This window comes from Leuciscus leuciscus, assembly GCF_965113295.1.
Source record: "Leuciscus leuciscus genome assembly, chromosome: 11".
In the NCBI taxonomy this organism is placed as follows: domain Eukaryota; kingdom Metazoa; phylum Chordata; class Actinopteri; order Cypriniformes; family Leuciscidae; genus Leuciscus; species Leuciscus leuciscus.
This window is the reverse complement of record NC_138735.1, coordinates 30,644,885-30,667,789: the sequence shown is the minus strand read 5'-3', so window position 1 is coordinate 30,667,789 and position 22,905 is coordinate 30,644,885. Positions and strand designations below refer to the sequence as shown.

Genomic DNA, 22,905 nt, shown 5'->3' with positions numbered 1-22,905 from the left:
AAAACGAGGCTGTGAGGGATATAAGTACAGTGAGTTTAATGGATCGCACTGTTGTTTAACATATTGATTGGTCAGATGAGGAAACTTCTTTTCGAAAAAAGGCAGTAGATTAAAAACTCCTTCATGACCTTTATACAATGAGTGCCATCCAAAATCACATACTTTCAAATCTACTAAATAGTAGGCAAAAAACAGCATGTGACAAAAGAAGTACTAAAGAGTAAAAGAGTAGGCAAAAAGTACCCGGATGACCTACTACTTCGTCACATGATAATGACAACATGGCGAATGTATGTTTGGATTACATTCTACACACACACACACACACACACACACACACACACACACACACACACACACACACACACACACACACACACACACACACTATATAGAATGTACTTTTTTAGCAGTTGTGAAGTAATTACTTGTTCAAAATAAGCACCTACTCAAGAGATTTCGGACACAGACCAAGTCTATCCCTCGTCTATACAGCCTCGTTTTCGTTAAATTCAAAATGGCATCTAACCTGACTAAGGTCTTTTAATTTAGGGTCGTACCTTTAACTCTATTGGAAAGAATAAGATTCGATTCAACACATTTGCTACAAAAAGAAACAAAATAACATTTATTGAACATGCATCCAACCTAAACTCATTACACTTCGGGAATATTTGAGCCGAGCCGGACTGTGACGTCAAGCGACTAACAAGGGCTCTCAAACCGCGAAAATACTGATACTAAACAGGAAGTGTGTGTTCGTGCCAGGAAACAGAAAACTCCCCAAAGGTCCAAAGGGAAAGACAAAATCAATAGTGTGAAATAATCACTTACCTCTCGCTCTAACGCACAGACACACATAGTGAGATTAAACGTATAATAATAATTCACCATAACGATGATGATGTCACCTGCACGCCACAGATTCTCAGTTCATTTTAGTTGATTGGCAGATGAATGAATGTCTACATATATGTCGTGGATTAAACGCTCGTTACAAAACCGTTATAACCGGCATCCTGCTAGAACCCAAAGCTCGAGAAGCGTCTTCTAAAATAAATTAAAGCAGCGCTATGCAGTTTTGGCAATTTCTTCGCTGTTTTCTCACGGGTTTCTCTATAGAGGTCCCCCTACAGCTTCGGAATAGATATTTGACAACACTGTCATCAAAACTCATTGGCGACTCTCCCCCCTCCCATCTTCTCCCTCTGGTCCTGTGCATTTGTTTTCAAAGAAGCCGGCGAACGCACGGAGCCATGTCCACTGAGGTGTGTATGATACACAGAAGGCTATAAATGTTTAGATAGTGTATGTGTGCAGTGCCGTAAAGCAATTTGTTACATCGCGAGACCTGATATCACGCCATACTTCCTGACGCCCGCCGGCCCAAAGTTGCAAGTGTGGTTTTTCCGCTCACAGGCGCTCGGGGGGTGCGAGAAGACCACCATTCAACCTGAAAAAAGTCATATAACCATTCCAATGACTCCAAAGCTGTTCATTTAAAGGGGGGGTGAAATGCTATTTCATGCATACTGAGTTTTTTACACTGTTAAAGAGTTGGATTCCCATGCTAAACATGGACAAAGTTTCAAAAATTAAATTGTACGTTTGAAGGAGTATTTCTGTGCCAAAAAATTTTTCAGAGACTGTTTGTTTTTGTGCAAGACTGTTTGTTCCCTGCATTTCGACGATGATTGTTTTATAAACAAAGCCCAGATCGACGGATTTGCAGATCGTCTAATGCTTAAGGATCGAGCAGTCACAATGATAAAGGTTCGCGGTCGCAAGCGGTGAGTAACTGCTTCAAATGTCTCTGTGTGTTGTTAGCTCGGTTACACAACTTTAGCTTCGCCCACACGGCCCGCCTCCAGACGCTCGTTTTTTTCCGGAAAGACTCGGTACAGCCTATCTTTCTTTTATACATATAATAAAACTAAAGACTTTTTGGAGATATGAAGGATGCAATACTACTCTATAGGTACTCAAGATTAACAGGAGATTGAGTGAAAATGAGCATCCCCCCCCCCCCCCCCCACCCCCACCCACCCCTTTAAGGTAAAAAAAAAAAAAAAAAAACTGCATAGTTCACCTTTAAATTAAATTGTATAAACCAAAATTTATTGTTTTTTTGGTTGAACCAAAATTAATTCTCGATCAGTCTCTTTGTTTTTGGTGATTCTCTCTGTCTGAGTCTTGGATTTCTCGTTCCATGATAACACATGATAACATGTGCTTTACCTCTGTCTGATATATGGACTATGACTGGATTATACTTGTAAATAAACTGCATTTGGATCCTCACTCTCTGAATGCTGTGTTTCCACCGTCAAATCATTACAACAGAAACTCACTGACTTCCCCTGCTTTATGAAGCTCATCATCACTGAATTACTAACTGAATTTATTAAAGCGAACATGTTTATATCATGTGTGAGTCTCAATCAAACTCAGTTATTCAGTGACTGACAGAGACTCGTGTGTGTGATGATCCTCATGTCTGTTCATAAACTGCAGGAACACACATGGATTTGGTGTAAAATTTGGGGATTAACAGTGACGTTTCACTCCAACTACAGTAAAAATATTCTCAAAGTCTCACAGCAGATATTCAGATTTATATACTAAAGTTGGTATTGTAGTATTCAGAACTGAATTGAATTATATCATTTTTAACATTTTGTAGAAGATCAAATATTATGAAAAACATTCATTTTACTCTGTTCTCACTTCAGTGATTGTGTTTTGTGTCTGTTAATGAGTGACTGTCTTCAGGGAAATGATGTGGAGTGTGTTTGCATATTGATCAGATCTTCAGTGTGTGAGAGTGTTTATAGTGCTGTGAGTTTAACACTTCATCACTGACACACACAACAATCTTCATCAACATGACCATCATCATCTTCATCTGGACTCTCACAGCGTTTGCTCAAGGTTTGTGGAGCACAAGTTTGATGTTAATTCATTTCTTCAAGTATATTGTCAAAGTTTTGAGTGTATTTTCTTCTTGTTGTGTTTCAGAGTGTAGAGGACAGATCACCGTCACTCAGAGTCCCTCAATAACAGCAGAACAACCAGGAGGAACTGTGAATATCAAATGTAAAACCAGCAGAGATGTGAAGAGATGGAGTAGTGGGGATGCTTTATCCTGGTACTTCCAGAAACCTGGAGAAGCTCCTAAACTCCTGATTTATTATGCCAACACCCTCCAGTCAGGAACTCCATCTAGATTCAGTGGCAGTGGATCTAACAGTGATTTCACTCTGACCATCAGTGGAGTCCAGACTGAAGATGCTGGACATTATTACTGTCAGAGTTTCCATTGCAGAACAGATGATTATTATTGTGCGGGTGATTATGTGTTCACACAGTGATAAAGAGTCGTACAAAAACCTCCGTCAGTCAGAGTCACAGTGACTGAACTGAAACTGCAGCTGCTCACACACACACACACACACACACACACACACACACACACACACACACACACACACACTCAACAGAAACACAAATATGAACTTAGTATAAATTAATATAATTAAGTATAATATAATTAATATAATCGTAATATTAATATCAATTATTAATATTACTGAAGATAATTAGAAAGATAATTGTTGGTTTATCTATTCTCATATGGTTGTTCATGTATTTTTATAAAACATTATTATTTTTTCTTCTTAATCATACACTCATACTGTAAAGTGAATCATAAAGATGTTGCTTGACTAGTTTATTAATCATCTTCCATAAAGCCGCTGTTTAGATCATCATGTACAAGAGTCACAGATGAACTGATTCAGAGCAAAATGAGCCGTGAAAGAGAGAAACCTTATTTAACATGATCAGACGCTCCACCGTCCCACAATCAGTCTGTCTGTGACCATTCACTGTTTTCTGGACGCATTAATTATGAATCCAGCGATGCGTCTGAGTCTCACATGAGCAGAAGACAGTTCCCTTTCAAGGGAACTCCCGTTGCGTCGAAAACTGACGCTATGGGAACGCTTTGCGTGATGACGTCTTGAAGCACATGTAAAATCAGTCCAATGGTGTGGCGGAACGTCAGAGGCGGGTGACGTCACGTACCAGGAAGCTATAAAAGCCGGCCCGAAACAGAAAACGAAAGCTTTCTGAGTCTTCAGTTGCGCTCTGTGTTGAATCTGTCCTTGTTATTTGGTGTTGTCTGTCTATATTATATATATATATATTCAGTATGGCGAGCAAGCAGCAGTTTAGAGTGTGTGTCCATCCCTGCCCGCGTTATTTAACGGGAGGTGATACTCACACTCTTTGTGTTGTTTGTTTGGGTGAGGAGCATGCCCAGTCAGCACTCGAGGGTGGTGACTGTGTGCATTGCGACGCGCTTCCATTGCGCACGCTCCGATCCCGCTTGGCTCGGTTCAATCCCGATCGCGTTCCCCAGGGCTCGGGTCCCGCCGCGGCTGAGGCTCGGCGGCGATCTCAGACCTGGGGTTCGCAAATGGATCTGTCAGTGGATGTTGAGACGGGCTCTGCCTTATCTCAGCATCAATCTGACAGATCCAGTGCCTCTCATCAGGGTGTGGAAGCACGCATTGCGGTTTCTTCCCCCCCGATAGAGGCACCAATACTGCAACTGTCCAGCTCTGAGGAGTTGGATGTTGTGAGTATTGAAGCTGAGTCTGAGGATTCGCCACCTCAGTCTCATGCGTTTGAGGAACTGCTCGATGTTATTACTAGAGCAGTTGACAGACTATCTATTGAGTGGCCAGAGGATAGGCAGGACGTTCGTTCGAAAAGTAAGCTCGACGAACGCTTCCTGCCATCTCGTACACAGCCTCAGCGAAGAAGCCTTCCGTTTTTCCCCGATCTCCACACCGAGGTGTCGAAATCGTGGGGAAAACCGGTTTCATACAGAGTGTATGCACCACAAACATCCCACTATTCTTCCATTCACAAATATAAAGAATATGGTTATGGGGAGATGCCGAAGGTGGAGGAGACGCTTGCGAGCTATCTCTCTCCAGCAACGGCATCTTCCCTGAAAGCTCCTTCACTTCCCTCTAAGCCAGTAAAATTCACATCATCTCTGGTTCATAAATCGTATGCAGCCGCTGGTCAAGCTGCAGCGTGTCTGCATACGATGTCTATTATGCAAGCCTATCAGGCAGAATTATTGGGGGATTTAGAGGAGGGCGGGGGAATTGGTCCTGACACAGTGGCTGAACTACGCAGAGCCACAGATCTGTCTCTCAGGGCCACCAAGGAGACCGCTAAATCAATCGGACGGTCTATGGCAGCCCTGGTGGCCACTGAGAGGCATCTGTGGCTCAATTTGAGCGATATAAAAGAGAAAGAAAAGCACGTTCTCTTAGATGCTCCGGTTTCCACTGTTGGTTTATTTGGTGATGCAGTAAACAGTGCGGTAGCTAAATCTCAGGAAGCTGCTAAACAGGCAGCTGCATTACAAAAACTTCTCCCCCGCCGTTCTTTCATTGAGGCTGCTGAGCGGGAGCAGCCTCACTCCTCTAAAAAGAGCGCTGAACATCGTGCCACTCAAAAACAGAGTGTGTCCTCTCGTGCTCCCCCACAAAAATCTCGGGGACACGGAGGGCGCTCTCAAACCCAGCAGTCTTCGAGGGGTAAAACGGATCTGCGGACCGTTATTACCGCCAAGAAGGCTGCTGGGAAAAAGTCCTGATGTCTGAGGGCTCAGGACAAATGAGGGTAGTCCCCCCGAAGCAGAGCGGTTAACACCTCTTTTCACGGTGCCCGTCTCTCTTCGGTGCCCTCAGGGGACCGTTCTGCCAACCCTGCCACCTCTGGTGTTACAGGGCGCAGCGGTCTCCGGCGAGCACATATCTCAAGGTCCACCCGGAAACGTAGTGGCCTCGGGATGCCCGCCCCCTCTGAGGAGGGTGCTAGAGCAGTCTGTTTGGTCGTTCCCTGCCGGTGCGCCGTTACAGGGCGACGAACCGACTACTCAACAGCAGGAGAAAAATACGGCTTCGGTGCCCTCAGGGGACCGTTCTGCCAACCCTGCCGCCTCCGGTGTTACAGGGCGCAGCGGTCTCCGGCGAGCACATATCTCAAGGTCCACCCGGAAACGTAGTGGCCTCGGGATGCCCGCCCCCTCTGAGGAGGGTGCTGGAGCAGTCTGTTTGGTCGTTCCCTGCCGGTGCGCCGTTACAGGGCGACGAACCGACTACTCAACAGCAACAAAATCCAGAAACCAGTCTCGAGAGACTGGTACCTCTAGTAGAATCTTTGACAGCGTGGAAGCTACTGTCAAATGTTTCTCGTTGGGTCCTGCAGACCGTGGAAAAAGGGTATTAGATACAATTCTATTAACGCCCACCGCGGTTTATGGGGGTCCTGCCCACAGTGGTGGGCCCCGAGCAGGTTCTGGTTATGGAACAGGAAGTAAACACTCTGTTAGAGAAAGGGGCCATAGAATATGTACCCCCCTCCAACAGGGAAACCGGGTTTTACAACCGGTACTTCATAGTTCCAAAAAAGGACGGGGGATTGCGTCCCATTTTAGATCTTCGAGTTCTGTACGAGTACATGCAGCTCAAGTTCAAAATGTTAACCTTGAGACAAATCGTGCCACAGATCAGGTCCGAGGACTGGTTTGTCACGATAGACCTCAAGGACGCATATTTCCATCCGTCCGTGTCATTGGAAGTTCCTGAGGTTTGCTTTCGGGGGCAAAGCATACCAATATCGAGTTCTTCCATTCGGCCTGGCTTTATCACCCCGCACTTTCACCAAATGCGTGGATGCAGCTCTGGCGCCTCTGCGCCTCCGGGGTATTCGCATCACGAACTACATCGACGATTGGTTGATTTTAGCTCAGTCGCATTAGATGGCGGTTCAACATCGAGATGTTGTTCTCGCCCAGATGAAAGAGTTGGGGTTACGGCTGAACGCCAAGAAGAGTGTGCTTTCTCCATTTTAGAGGACCACTTTTTTAGGCGTGGTTTGGGATTCAGTGTCGATGCAGGCGCGCCTGTCATCGCCATGCTTCGATTCCATCCTGGCAGCTGTGAGAAGTGTAAAGCTAGGCCAGCTACTCACTGTCAAACAGTTCCAGAGACTGTTGGGTCTCATGGCAGCAGCTTCCAACGGGATACCTTTTGGACTGCTGCACATGAGGCCCCTGCAGTGGTGGCTCAGGACCAGAGGGTTTTTCCCCGAGGGGCAACCCATTTCGCACAATCAAGGTCACGCGGTGATGCCTACGTGCCTTGGTTATGTGGAAGAAACCTTGGTTCCTGTCCCAGGGCCCAGTGCTGGGAGCTCCTTGTCGTCGCAAACTGCTAACGACGGATGCTTCCCTCACGGGTTGGGGAGCGATCCTGAGGGTCGCTCATCTCAAGGTCTGTGGGAAGACCATCATCGTTCCTGGCATTCTATAGCCTAGAGATGTTAGCTGTCTTCCGGGCTCTGAGGAGCTTTATCACAGGTCTCAGGGGACACCATGTGTAGTACATACGGACAACACGTCGGTAGTCGCCTATATCAAGGGGGTTTGCGCTGGCATGCCATATCCTCTTGTGGTCCCAGGGGAAGTTGCTGTCACTCAAGGCAGCCTACATCCCCGGGGTCCAGAATATAGGAGCAGACACTCTGTCGAGACAGGGGCCGAGGCCCGGGGAATGGTGGCTCCACCCCCGAGGTGGTGGAGCTGATATGGAAATTATAAGTGGATCTGTTTGCGTCTCGAGAGACGTCTCACTGTCCACTTTGGTTCTCCTTCACGCATCCAGCTCCTCTGGGACTGGATGCTATGGTACAGACGTGGCCGAGGCTACGTCTGTACGCCTTTCCCCCAGTTGCTCTGCTCCCGGGAGTTCTGGAAAGAGTTCGCAGGGACCGGGTTTGCCTGCTTTTTATAGCCCCGCGCTGGCCGGGCAGAGTATGGTTTCCCGATCTTGTGTCCCTCCTCGACGGGCATCCTCTGGAGTTACCCGTCAGGAGGGACCTTCTGTCCCAGGCAGAGGGCTCGATATTTCACCCTCGGCCAGAACTGTGGAACCTGTGGGCTTGGCCTCTGAGGGGGCCCAGCTCATAGAGTCAGGTCTCTCAACCGAGGTTGTTGAGACCATTCTACAGTCCAGAGCTCCCTCCACGAGGAAACTTTATGCCCTGAAGTGGAGAGTATTCACTTCTTGGTGTAGTGACCGTCGGTTGGACCCAGTCCACTGCCCAATTGGTACAGTGCTGGAGTTCCTGCAGGAACGGTTCACTGCAGGTCTGACCCCGTCCACTTTAAAGGTCTATGTGGCGGCCATAGGTGCTTACCACAGTCCTTTGGGTGGAATGTCTGTGGGGAAAGACCCCCTGGGTATCTCGTTTCCTTCGTGGCACTTGGAGGTCCTCCTCCCTTTCGAAATCGGACCAGGAGGCGAATAATTTGCTTTGCCCTGTTCGGGCGTTAGACGCGTATGTCCACAGAGCTGCCCTGTGGCGTAAAAGTGACTTTTGCTCCCCTAACAAGGGAGGTCCAGTGTCTAAGCAAAGGATGAGCAAGTGGGTGGTTGAGACTATCTCACTGGCTTATGAGGCGGCTGGACAGCCTTCTCCTTTGGCTGTCCGGTCGCTCTCTACTAGGTGTATGGCGGCCTCTAAGGCCCTTATATCAGGAGTATCGTTACAGGACGTCTGTGATGCGGCAGGCTGGTCCTCACCGCACACCTTCGTCAGGTTCTACTCTCTGGATTTAGACTCTACTCTAGGGTCTCATGTTTTGTCTTCTTAGTGCTGCTCACATGATTACACACAGGACAGACATTTGTAGCTATGGAGGCGTTGGTATAGACGTTCCCATAGCGTCAGCTTTCGACGCAACGGGAGTTCCCTTGAAAGGGAACGCCTCGGTTACGACTGTAACCTCGGTTCCCTGAAGAGGGAACGAGCGTTGCGTCGCCTTGCCATATCTCCTTCATGCCTGTCAGCGCGACTTCAGACTTTACGAAGCTTTCGTTTTCTGTTTCGGGCCGGCTTTTATAGCTTCCTGGTACGTGACGTCACCCGCCTCTGACGTTCCGCCACACCATTGGACTGATTTTACATGTGCTTCAAGACGTCATCACGCAAAGCGTTCCCATAGCGTCAGCTTTCGACGCAACGCTCGTTCCCTCTTCAGGGAACCGAGGTTACAGTCGTAACCGAGGCGATTTCTAGTTCAGTATTACTGAATATAAAATGGCATACATTATGGTATAGGGCATATTAATACATATATTGTCACATATTTTTCAATATATGAAAAGCGGCAATTCATTATATATTATTCAATATATTGTAATATATTAACACAATATATTATTCTGTATATTTTCAAAAATACTGTTAAACCATATAATCTCTTGATCATTCATATATGGGAAATATATTTTCTTTTCATAAGGGTGCCAGAGACTCAGTGGTATTGGTTTTAAATGTCCTCATATTCATATCTTTAGGGAGAATAAAAATATGCTGGAAACTGACGGACTGACTGATCTCAGCACAGCTTTGAGATTGTGTGCTCTTCTAGATCAGTGATATGACTGAGATCTATATCAGCCGTTCGCCATATTGGATCTGTCAAATACAGTCAAGAACAAGTTAACTGTCGACTGCATCTGAAGCCTTTTAATAAAGTTTCATGAGAACTAGTGAATATAATCACTGTGGGACATCGATTAAAAAGCACAAAGTTTCATTAGTTGCTTTTACTTGAGACTCAACATGTGGATCAAGATGTGGTTATACTGTAAGAAACAACTACAATACTGACAAATTACAAGTATAAAATCATCAAACACTGATCAAGTCAAGTCAAGTCAAGTCAAGTTTATTTGTATAGCGCTTTTCACAATACAGATTGCATCAAAGCAGCTTCACAGTATTAAATTAAAATAATACAACAAAGTTTGTTTCAAGAGGAATTTATTGATTGATAAAATTAAATTAGATATCCCCAAAATATCCCCAACTGAGCAAGCCAAAGGCAACAGTGGCAAGGAACCGAAAAACTCCATCAAGTGACCTAATGGTGTCCTAAAACTCCATCAGGTGCCTTAATGGAGAAAAAAAACCTTGGGAGAACCCAGGCTCAGTCGGGGGCCAGTTCTCCTCTGGCATTGGATAGAGGCCGGATTGTAGTTTGAACTGTAGGATTATATGAATGCCTGGCTGAAGAGATGCGACTTTAATCTAGTTTTAAACTGGGAGAGCGAGTCTGAGCAACGAACAGTATCAGGAAGACTATTCCAGAGTTTTGGAGCCAAATGTGAAAATGCTCTCCCTCCTTTGGTGGTTCTGGATATCCTAGGTATGACCAAAAGCCTTGAATTTAGTGATCTCAAAGAGCGCGATGGATTATAGGGCGATAGAAGATCCGTTAAATAGACTGGAGCTAAGCCGTTTAGGGCTTTATAAGTCAGTAGCAATACCTTGTAATTAATACGGAACTTTATAGGTAACCAATGCAGTGATGATAAAATCGGTGTTATATGATCATATTTTCTTGATCTCGTAAGAACTCTAGCGGCGGCATTTTGGACTAACTGTAGCTTGTTTATTGAGGATGCAGGACAACCAGCTAATAAAGCATTACAGTAATCCAGTCTCGAGGTCATGAATGCATGAACTAACTTTTCTGCATCAGAAACTGATAGCATATTACGTAGCTTAGCAATGTTTCTAAGGTGGAAAAAGGCTGTTTTTGTAACATAAGAAATATGATTTTCAAAAGACAGGTTGCAATCGAGTATAACACCCAGGTCTTTTACTGTAGAGGATAAAGTAACGGGACATCCTATGATGTTAAAGTTGTATTGTGCGAGGTTTTGTGGGCGGTTTTTTGAACCGATAAGTATTACCTCTGTCTTGTCTGGATTTAATAAAAGAAAATTACGCGTCATCCAATCTTTTATATCTTTAACACACTCTGTCAATTTGGAAAATGTAGCGTTTTCATCCGGCCGTGATGAAATATATATTTGAGTGTCATCAGCATAACAATGGAAACTAATTCCATGTTTCCTTATAATATTTCCAAGTGGCATCATATATATTGAAAATAACAGAGGGCCTAATACAGATCCCTGCGGCACTCCATAGTTTACTGGAGTTATGATCGATTTTTCTCCATTTAAATAGACAAAATGGTAGCGGTCAGATAGGTATGATTTGAACCAGCTTAGTGCTTGTCCTTGAACACCAGTATAATTTTGTAGTCGATCTAAGAGTATTGTGTGATCTATAGTATCGAACGCAGCACTAAGATCAAGTAAAACTAGTATTGAGATACAGCCTTGGTCAGAAGCTAAAAGTAAATCATTTGTGATTTTAACGAGCGCAGTTTCAGTGCTATGATGCGGTCTGAATCCAGACTGAAACTTTTCATAGATATCATTTTGTTGCAAGAAAGAGCCCAGTTGAGCGGACACCACTTTTTCTAATATTTTAGACATAAATGGAAGATTTGAAATGGGTCTATAATTTGCTAGATTATTATGATCTAATTGTGGTTTCTTAATGAGAGGTTTTATAACTGCCAGTTTAAATGTTCTTGGAACATGACCTAAAGATAAAGACGAGTTAATAATATTGAGGAGAGGCTCTTCCACTACAGATAACACTTCTTTCAGTAGTTTAGTTGGTATAGGATCTAATAAACATGTTGTTGTTTTAGATGAAGTGATAAGTTTATTTAACTCTTTTTGTTCTATAGTTGTAAAGCACTGTAATTGTTCTTTCGGGGTGATAATTGAAGCTGAATTGTAAGGCGCGATTGAAGATTGAACGTTTATAATTGTGGTTCTGATGCTTTCTATTTTCTCAGTGAAGAAGTTCATGAAATCATTACTACTGAACTGTAACGGGATATTTTGTTCGGGTGACGTCTGTTTATTTGTTAGTCTAGCCACGGTGTTAAATAGAAACCTTGGATTGTTTTGGTTGTTTTCTATTAGTTTGCGGAGGTGCTCAGCCCTGGCAGCTTTTAGGGCCTTTTTATAACGTGACATACTGTCTTTCCACGCGATTCTAAAGACCTCTAAATTAGTTTGTTTCCATTTACGCTCTAAAATACGGGTTTCTCTCTTTAAAACATGCGTAGTATTGTTATACCATGGTGCTTTATTTTTCTCTCTGACCTTTTTTAATTTAATAGGTGCAACCACATCCAATGTTCTAGAGAGAATGGTGCTCATAGTGCTAGTTAGTTCTTCTAGTTCATCTGTTTGTTTGGGTTCAGGCAGCAGCTGAGACAGATTAGATAAGCAATTTGAGAAATTATCTATGGTGGATGGGAGGATTGTTCTGCCTGGTTGATAACGCGACGCCGCATGACATATTACAGCAGTACGTAATATGCAAGTTACCATGTAGTGATCAGTGACTTCATCACTTTGTGGAATGATATCTATATCGGTTGGATCGGTTCCGTGTGATATAATTAAATCGAGTGTATGATTAAGACGATGAGTTGGTCCGGTGACGTTTTGCTTGACCCCAAATGAATTTAATAAATCTGTAAACGCAGCTCCTAACGCATCATTTGGATTATCTACGTGTATGTTAAAATCTCCAACAATTAATGCTTTATCGACATTGACTAATAGGTCTGAGAGAAAATCTGCAAACTCTTTTAGGAAATCAGCGTAAGGCCCTGGCGGTCTATATACGGTAGCCAAGGCTAGAGATAATAGGGATGTTTTTCTAACATCTAAGAGCGTAACATTTAGTACAAGTACTTCAAATGAAATAAACTTATAACCCGTTTTCTGAGTAACATTTAGAATATCTTTATAAATGGTTGCAACACCTCCGCCACGGCCAATCAGACGGGGCTCATGCTTATAACAGTATCCAGGAGGAGTAGACTCATTAATACCGAAATAATCATTTGGTTTAAGCCAGGTTTCAGTAAGGCAAAGTACATCGAAGCTATTATCTGTGACTATTTCATTTACAATAACTGCCTTAGGTGTGAGTGATCTAATGTTTAGAAGACCTAGCTTTAGAAATAGTTTTTGTTTACTAATAGCAACATTTTCTGTTTTAATAACAATTAGATTTTTCCTAGATCCTGCATTAGATTTATTATTTGATCTCACTAAACGAGGAATAGACACGGTTTCTATGCAATGTTCTACACTAGTATTTATATCAGTTGAATTGGTGCAGCAGAGACTATGATTTGGACTTTTGGTTACTAGTCAAAGGGTATTTAACATTTTGGAGATGTTATCTGACAGAAGATCCGCTCCGAATCTGCTTGGGTGTAAGCCATCAGCACGGAAAAGCCTAGGACGCTCCCAAAACAGATTCCAATTATTTACAAAGAGCAGTTTCTGCTCATTGCACCATGACATTAACCATTCATTTAGCGCAAATAATCTGCTGAACTTTTCATGCCCTAGTCGGTACGTGGGAAGCGGTCCTGACACAATGATCGTTGTTTCAGGCGATGTGCTGCGTACCGTATCGATTAGATTCCTGAAGTCTTTCTTCAGAATCTCCGTCTGGCGCAGCCTGATGTCGTTCACTCCCGCGTGCAGGACCACAGTTCCGACGCGCTCGTCACCGTTCAGGATCTCGGGAACGCGAGCAGCGATTTCAGAAACACGAGCACCAGGGAAGCAGTGACTTTGCACCTTACTTGTACCTAACGTAGCGTGTACGTGCCGAACGATGGAATCGCCGATGATCACAGCATCGCGTTCTGTTTCGCGTAGAGGGGAGAAGCGGTTTTGTGTCGATAACTCGAAAACCGGGAGGGTCGGAGAAAGTCTTGGTCTAAACCTGACTCGCGTCTTCCGCTGCGGAACCACCCAGGCTTCGTGGTGGCGTGTTGGAGCCGGAGTGAACGAGACCATGGCTGATTGCGACCGATGCTGAGGAACGCACGGAGTAGACGCGGTCGGAGTCAGCGGGTTAGTAACGTTAAACACTGATTTGTGTGCGTCGGCGCGTGATGTTTCAAGAGCCAAACACCGGTCTCTCAGCTCGGCCTGTCTCAATAAAAGGTTGTGGATCTGTTTCTCAACAGCTTCCAGCTCAGACTGCAGTGCGTGAAGCTCAAATGTGTCCTCACCTGCACCAAGCGGTAGACTACTTACATCTGATATATTCGCCATTTTAACAGATGGACAGTGAGTTAGCAACGAAGCTACCAGTGATGCTATCAATATTAATACTAATTTATATTATAAGTTTGTTTGTAAATGAGTGTGGAGAAGACGCGTTCAGCCGTGATCCACGGACGTAACCTTTAAGAGTATGCAGCGTTGGATCACTAATAGGCTTGAGACGCGTCTGCTCAACAGTCCGCGTTGTAACTATGAGGTTTTTTAGTGGTAGGGGTGTAGAGTAGACGCACGATAGGCGAAAAAAAAGTGTTTGTTTATAAGTGAGTGTGGAGAAGACGCGTTCAGCCGTGATCCACGGACGTAACCTTTAAGAGTATGCAGCGTTGGATCACTAATAGGCTTGAGACGCGTCTGCTCAACAGTCCGCGTTGTAACAATGAGGTTTGAGCAGTAGTGCTTCTCAGTGAGGAAGAGTAGAAAATGTTCGTTGTAAGCGGGTTTAAAGAGAAAAATCAAGAATTATAAATCAAATCGATAGAGCTCCAAAAACAACAACGCATTCAGACGCAACGCATGATAATGACAGGACAAGACATTATTCACCGTGTTTGTTGAGTGTTTCTTATTCACCTGAGCTTTTATGAACTCAAAGGCGCGAGAGAAAATAAATAAATAAAAATAGCTGAGCGCAAGGGTGGCGCGTTAACAGGCTAGCGAATTACTAGCGTGTTATGCGTCAGGGTTGGGTAAGCTGTATTTAGTAACGTTAGTAATATAAACAACTAGAAATTGTAGTAAATGATGGTTCAAAACAAGGAAATACGAGGCTAAGACGGAGCTTACAGCTCCGAAGCAAACACACTCACAGCAGGCAGCGAGAAAAATCAAGAATTATAAATCAAATCGATAGAGCTCCAAAAACAACAACGCATTCAGACGCGACGCATGATAATAACAGGACAAGACATTACTCACCGTGTTTGTCTTTATAAACTACAGGCAGGTTCTGCTCCTTATCAGTCAGTCAGTACAGTATCATCTTACACTGTATAAACACACACAGTCCTGTATGAACACACACCAGTGAAGGCCAGCGCTGCTCTTAGACCTCGACTCTCATCCTGATGATCCAGCAGTTCATCCGCTCAAAGAAGAGGATCACTGACAGATAATGAAGATAATCACTGACCTCTACTGGCTCATTCCCTTCAGAACAACCTTATTCACATGTATGAAGATCTATATCTGCAGTAGACATTAGCTGACAGCATTTAGTTGATCATTAATAAGATAATTCTGCATATGGATATTGCTTATTGAGTTATAAAAACACAAAGAAGCGCATTCTCACCACAATGCGTTGATATTTTAGATGAAGATGCATTGATTTGTTAGTGTGAGTGATGAACAGCATCATGATATTGCAAACTGGTATTTCTTACCATATTATTTTAATATAGCCTACTAAATGATGAAAACACTGGTTTCATAGAAAAACAGTCTATTTCTGCATTGATCAATAATTCAGATACATATCTAAGCCTCTCCCTCCTATTGAGCGCTGGAATTATTACTTTATTTATACATTTATTTATGATTTCCCTTTTCTAACTTTAGTTAGAGTGTAATGTTGCTGTTTGAGCATAAACAACACCCGCAAATTTACTGTTACGAACTGCTCCGAGAAGAGAAGGTTGAGGATCCAAATGCAGTTTATTAGAGTAATCCAAGATCCAGGCAAGTGTCATACACAGGCAGTCCATACAAACACACAAATCCTGAGGGTAAGACAGGGACGGGAAAACCAGGACACAGGCAGATATCAAGAACCAGGAACATAGACAACAGTGGAAACGCTCAGAAAAGCAGTGTAACAACATAGAAAACTTATTGATCCGAATTATTGATCAATGCAGAAATAGACTGTTTTCTATGAAACCAGTGTTTTCATCATTTAAGTACATTAAACTAATATGGTAAGAAATACCAGTTTGCAATATCATGATGCTGTTCATCACTCACACTAACAAATCAATGCAAAGCTCCTAAACAAACTCAGACCCCACACCCACAACAACCAACAGATACACAACATGAACACACGGATCGATGAACCGTGACAAGTTGTTTTTGTGCTAAATTTTTCTTCAAAAACATTCTTGCACACATTTAGATTGTGTGGATCTTATTTCAGCAAATTAGCTCTCATTGTTCCATCGATCCTCAGCCTGAGTTACAACAGGACAGGGTTATGTCTCAACAACGACCTCTTTGTGTTTGACAATAACTCACATAATCTGTGATTGTGTTGTACATGTCCAAGTGAGTTATATTTCTGGCAGACAAATGTGGAAACCATGTCTCAAATTTTGAGAGATAAAGAACAAACAACCACTGAGTTACCGATGCTCAAACAACCAGCCCGTTCTCATACCCAAGGCGTCACTTTTTGTCACTTTCAACCATGCTTCAATATCTGACGCTCAAAGCACCCTTTAGCGTCCATACATGACGCCTAAACCTACCCATAACCGAAGCGTCACATATGGACGCTAAAGGGTGCTTTGAGCGTCAGATATTGAAGCATGGTTGAAAGTGACAAAAAGTGACGCCTTGGGTGTGAGAATGTGTTGAAACAACAGGTGTTTCTCTCCTCCTCCGTCTCTCTGCTGAACGCAGCTGTTCTCCACTATTACTGTCAATCAAGAACATTTAGTGTCTTCATCAAATCACTCATTATTGTGTTTTAGCTCAGCCCAAAATAATGCAGCAAGTAAATAAACATCTATACAAAGCTGTTGCACAAACATAATGTGAGTGTTTCTTCTGTCTTCAGGGAAATGATGTGGAGTGTGTTTGCATATTGATCAGATCTTCAGTGTGTGAGAGTGTTTATAGTGCTGTGAGTTTAACACTTCATCACTGACAGCTTTTCTTCATTCAGACTGAAAGTAAACCACCGATAAGAAGAATGATGATCATCAGCGTCTGTATCTGGACTCTCATTCTTTCTGTTCAAGGTTCATTTACTCTATTAATAACTCAAGATGTGATTTATATGCTTTTGATGTTCAGTCTAGATTTTGTACTGGATACTTTGACTTTAATAATTGTTGTAATAATGATCTTATGAAATGTCATTGACAGAAATTACAGGCCAGGTTTCTGTGACTCAGACTCCCTCAGAAGCAGCCGTTCAAGGAGGAACAGTTTCTATAAACTGTCAAACTAACAGAGGAATTGGAGATCGTACTCATGGTTGTGGCGACTGTCTCTCCTGGTATCTGCAGAAACCTGGAGAAGCTCCTAAACTCCTCATTTATTTAATTAATTCACGACAGTCAGGAACTCCATCTAGATTCACTGGCAATGGAGCAGATTATGGAACAGATTTCACTCTGACCATCAGTGGAGTCCAGACTGAAGATGCTGGACATTATTACTGTATGAGTCGCCACTGGATCAACAGTAACTGGGTGTTCACACAGTGATAAAGAGTCGTACAAAAACCTCCGTCAGTCAGAGTCACAGTGACTGAACTGAAACTGCAGCTGCTCAAACACACACACACACACACACACACACACACACACACACACACACACACACACACACACACTGATGTGAGACTCAACATCAGGATTATTGAACTGTCTCATCGTCTCTAAATGTCTCTTAATGCATGAAAACTATTAAATCTAAATAAATAATATAATCAGAAAGACTCTGTACTGATCTTTACACATCTTAACTGGGAGTTTCTAAATGATAATTTTGTCAATATCACATTTAATTAAAATGAAATGAACATGTGAAAATTACATGTGAAATGACTAGTGTAAATCATTAAATTAAAAAAATTAATTTAGAAAAGAAAAAAACAGAATATCACCAAATATGACATATTTATAATAATAATAAATAAAAAAAATTAATACATCAAATGGTGTAATCAATCCATAAAATAGAATTAAATGTGACAATAAATGAGATTTGAAATTAGGTTAAGCTTTTCAAGAATACATTTTGTGATAAATTAAGAATATCTTTGCCAAATAAAAACCTTAAACCTTCTTTTAAAAACACACACATCATACAGTTTCATTAGATCATTTAAGAGCCACAAACTCTTCATCTTAAAAAAAAAAAAAAGATGAAATCATCTTTATGATGAAATATAAGCTTTCAGCCAGATTTAGATGGTCATTCTCTATTGGATGACCTTTGACCTGTTATACAGTATCATGGATGATATAAATCTGCAGCACAGGTATTAAATTCTCTCAGCATCAAAGTCTGAATGAAACTGATCATTAAAACAGTGTTTAGAGCGAGAAGATCGACCCAAAATAACATGAAGTAAATCATGAGTTTCTGTTTCTGAAAATGATCCACAGAAGTTTATTAGCAAAGACACTAAAAGACAAAACAGTGTTTCTTCTGTCTTCAGGGAAATGATGTGGAGTGTGTTTGCATATTGATCAGATCTTCAGTGTGTGAGAGTGTTTATAGTGCTGTGAGTTTAACACTTCATCACTGACACACACAACAATCTTCATCAACATGACCTTCATCATCATCTTCATCTGGACTCTCACAGCGTTTGCTCAAGGTTTGTGGAGCACAAGTTTGATATTAATTCATTTCTTCAAGTATATTGTCAAAGTTTTGAGTGTATTTTCTTCTTGTTGTGTTTCAGAGTGTAGAGGACAGATCACCGTCACTCAGAGTCCCTCAATAACAGCAGAACAACCAGGAGGAACTGTGAATATCAAATGTAAAACCAGCAGAGATGTGCACAGATGGAGTGGTAGTGGGGATGAAGGTTTATTCTGGTACTTACAGAAACCTGGAGAAGCTCCTAAACTCCTGATTCGTTATGTAAAAAAACTCCAGTCAGGAACTCCATCTAGATTCAGTGGCAGTGGATCTAACAGTGATTTCACTCTGACCATCAGTGGAGTCCAGACTGAAGATGCTGGACATTATTACTGTAAGAGTTTACATTGCAGAGGAAATTATTATAATAATAATAATTGTGTGAGTGATGTTACATTCACACAGTGATAAAGAGTCGTACAAAAACCTCCGTCAGTCAGAGTCACAGTGACTGAACTGAAACTGCAGCTGCTCAAACACTCTCACACACACACACACACACACACACACACACACACACACACACACACACACACACACACACACACAGAAACACAAATATCAACTTAATATCAATTTTTTAGCACTTCATTAATATTACTAAATAATAAGAAATTATTTTGATCATATTTTTTCAGATAATTGTTGGTTTATCTATTCTCATATGGTTGTTCATGTATTTTTATAAAGCATGATTATTTTTTCTTCTTAATCATACACTCATACTGTAAAGTGAATCATAAACATGTTGTTGCTTGAATAGTTTATTAATCATCTTCCATAAAGCCGCTGTTTAGATCATCATGTACAAGAGTCACAGATGAACTGATTCAGAGCAAAATGAGCCGTGAAAGAGAGAAACCTTATTTAACATGATCAGACGCTCCACCGTCCCACAATCAGTCTGTCTGTAACCATTCACTGTTTTCTGGACGCATTAATTATGAATCCAGCGATGCGTCTGAGTCTCACATGAGCAGAAGACAGATCTCTCACAACAACACTTCAGTCTCGAGTCAAACACACTTAAAACATTCATAAAGATGTTATTGCTCAACACTGAAATAAAGCGCTTCATTGTGTGGAAACTTCACTGTTATTTTTACAAGATAAAATACTGCAGTTTTACTGAGATCAGTGTTTATGGGCGATCAGAGACATTTAAGGGGTTTTAGGAAATATGATTTTATTTTATGGAAATATGGAATATCTTTCCTAGGTGTTTTATAGGCACATTGCACTCTGTGAATTAGAAAGAAATCTTTCTTGAAAATAATCAAAAACCTATGAATCATTGAATTGAATCAGATCAACATCTACATTTACTCCTCTAGTCCAGTCACACGTGATCTACCAGTGAAGAGTCTCATTACGTTATATAAGTCATACAAGTCATATAATCTACCACTCAAACTTCATAACGGTCTCATCCCTCCATCAGCAGAAGTGAAACTGCTCCAGTTCAGAGCGTTGAACCAGTAAAAGAGTGAAACTGCTCCAGTTCAGAGCGTTGAACCAGTAAAAGAGTGAAACTGCTCCAGTTCAGAGCGTTGAACCAGTAAAAGAGTGAAACTGTGAGTTTGAGGGGAAAATCTCATTTGCATTGTCAGGTTTAGTGATTGTGACGGTCTCAGAATAGAGCAGATCATGTTCAAACCCCAAGAGCTTCATTTCACATTTAGGGGAGACCGGTGTTGTAACACTGGGTCAGGTTGACACGTCAGAAAGAGCTATGGTGATGTCATCAATATCACACACCCGCATCACCTCACAGGAGAAGTATCATGTGACTGTGATCAACATTGTACGTTTATGACCAAAAACGAATTTTCAGGAGGAAAAGTTAAAAATGTCATCAAGATTATTTTTTGCCGAACAATCATTGTATTGTAGATACATTTGACTTGCATAATCTAAAGTAGATATTTCTCTAGTTTAATGTGATGCTTTACACTCATGCTAACTTCAAACCCACATGCTAACACAGTTAGCTATGTTACGGCTGTTTGCGGTGAGGATAGTTTTAACAGTTCATTAAAAATATTACAACCAAACCCTTAACATGATTCCAGTTATCAGTCACATACCCTGTTAAGACAAAATCATGTGAGTTTTTTGTTGCGCATTGAGGGATTTATGAATATGTTTCCATTATAGTTTATGTGCATGTCTTCTTATCGGATAAAAACATTATCACCTCAATTGAACACATAAAATTTTGTCTGCACATTTTTAGAATTGATGTTCATCTCGGCATTTCCATCCGACGGTTTTTTTATGTGATAGTCAATCCCAAAATTCACATCAAATAGGAGGATGGCAACATAGCTAGTGACTGAACTGTTGTGTGACAGGAATTGAGAACACACACATGATCACACACACAAACACACACACATGTAAATGCTAAATTTTAAGTCCTTAAAAAATACAATAAATCTTTTGTTACTTAAAATTGTTGACTTTATTCAAAACTGATTATTCTTTGTTCTTCAAAAACATTCTTGCACACATTTAGATTGTGTGGATCTTATTTCAGCAAATTATCTCTCATTGTTCCATCGATCCCCAGCCTGTGTTACAACAGGACAGGGTTATGTCTCAACAACGACCTCTTTGTGTTTGACAATAACTCACATAATCTGTGATTGTGTTGTACATGTCCAAGTGAGTTATATTTCTAGCAGACAAATGTGGAAACCATGTCTCAAAGTTTGAGAGATAAAGAACAAACAACCACTGAGTTACCGATGCTCAAACAACAGGTGTTTCTCTCCTCCGTCTCTCTGCTGAACGCAGCTGTTCTCCACTATTACTGTCAATCAAGAACATTTAGTGTCTTCATCAAATCACTCATTATTGTGTTTTAGCTCAGCCCAAAATAATGCAACAAGTGAATAAACATCTATACAAAGCTGTTGCACAAACATAATGTGAGTGTTTCTTCTGTCTTCAGGTAAATGATGTGGAGTGTGTTTGCATATTGATCAGATCTTCAGTGTGTGAGAGTGTTTATAGTGCTGTGAGTTTAACACTTCATCACTGACAGCTTTTCTTCATTCAGACTGAAAGTAAACCACCGATAAGAAGAATGATGATCATCAGCGTCTGTATCTGGACTCTCATTCTTTCTGTTCAAGGTTCATTTACTCTATTAATAACTCAAGATGTGATTTATATGCTTTTGATGTTCAGTCTAGATTTTGTACTGGATACTTTGACTTTAATAATTGTTGTAATAATGATCTTATGAAATGTCATTGACAGAAATTACAGGCCAGGTTTCTGTGACTCAGACTCCCTCAGAAGCAGCCGTTCAAGGAGGAACAGTTTCTATAAACTGTCAAACTAACAGAGGAATTGGAGATCGTACTCATGGTTGTGGCGACTGTCTCTCCTGGTATCTGCAGAAACCTGGAGAAGCTCCTAAACTCCTCATTTATTACATTAATACACGACAGTCAGGAACTCCATCTAGATTCACTGGCAATGGAAAATATTATGGAACAGATTTCACTCTGACCATCAGAGGAGTCCAGACTGAAGATGCTGGACATTATTACTGTATGAGTGTACACTACATCAACAGTAACTGGGTGTTCACACAGTGATAAAGAGTCGTACAAAAACCTCCATTAGTCAGAGTCACAGTGACTGAACTGAAACTGCAGCTGCTCAAACACACACACACACACACACACACACACACACACACACACACACACACACACACACACACACACACACACACACACACACACACACAGGAACTACACATGTGCTCAAAACTGACTTATGACTGAAATCATCTCTATTATGATCAGTCCTGTGACACACGAGTTTGACTCTAATATGCTCAGAATCAGAGAAAAGTCTGTATATTAATATCAAATCAAACAAACAGTAGGCCGTCCCATTCAGCATTTTAGCGCTCTGAGGTGTGCTCAACAGCGCCACCTTTGTACCCTTGAAGCGGCCTTCCGCGAAGCCCACATAGAAGCAGGCTTCACGCACTTTAACTACCCAGGAATCCTTGCGAAAGGCAAATCAGACAACAGATGGGAGGACATTTCACTCACAGATAATTGTTGACATGGCTGAGAAGAAAATATTACGGTTTTTATTACCTAAATGTACATTTCACCCGTTACCTACAGTTTATACAAACATTATGGTC

General features: G+C 41.8%; 1 long non-coding RNA gene and 1 gene segment (V, D, J or C); one reads left to right on the top strand and one right to left on the bottom strand.

Moving 5' to 3' along the window:
• LOC309508996 overlaps window positions 1–3,494 on the bottom strand; it is a 31,582-nt gene extending 28,088 nt beyond the window's left edge. The window contains exon 1 of the long non-coding RNA XR_014209759.1: window positions 3,163–3,494. This is a non-coding gene — a long non-coding RNA (uncharacterized lncRNA). The remainder of the gene's footprint in view (window positions 1–3,162) is intronic.
• LOC309508964 (immunoglobulin kappa variable 4-1-like) overlaps window positions 1–22,905 on the top strand; it is a 69,442-nt gene that overhangs the window by 28,070 nt on the left and 18,467 nt on the right.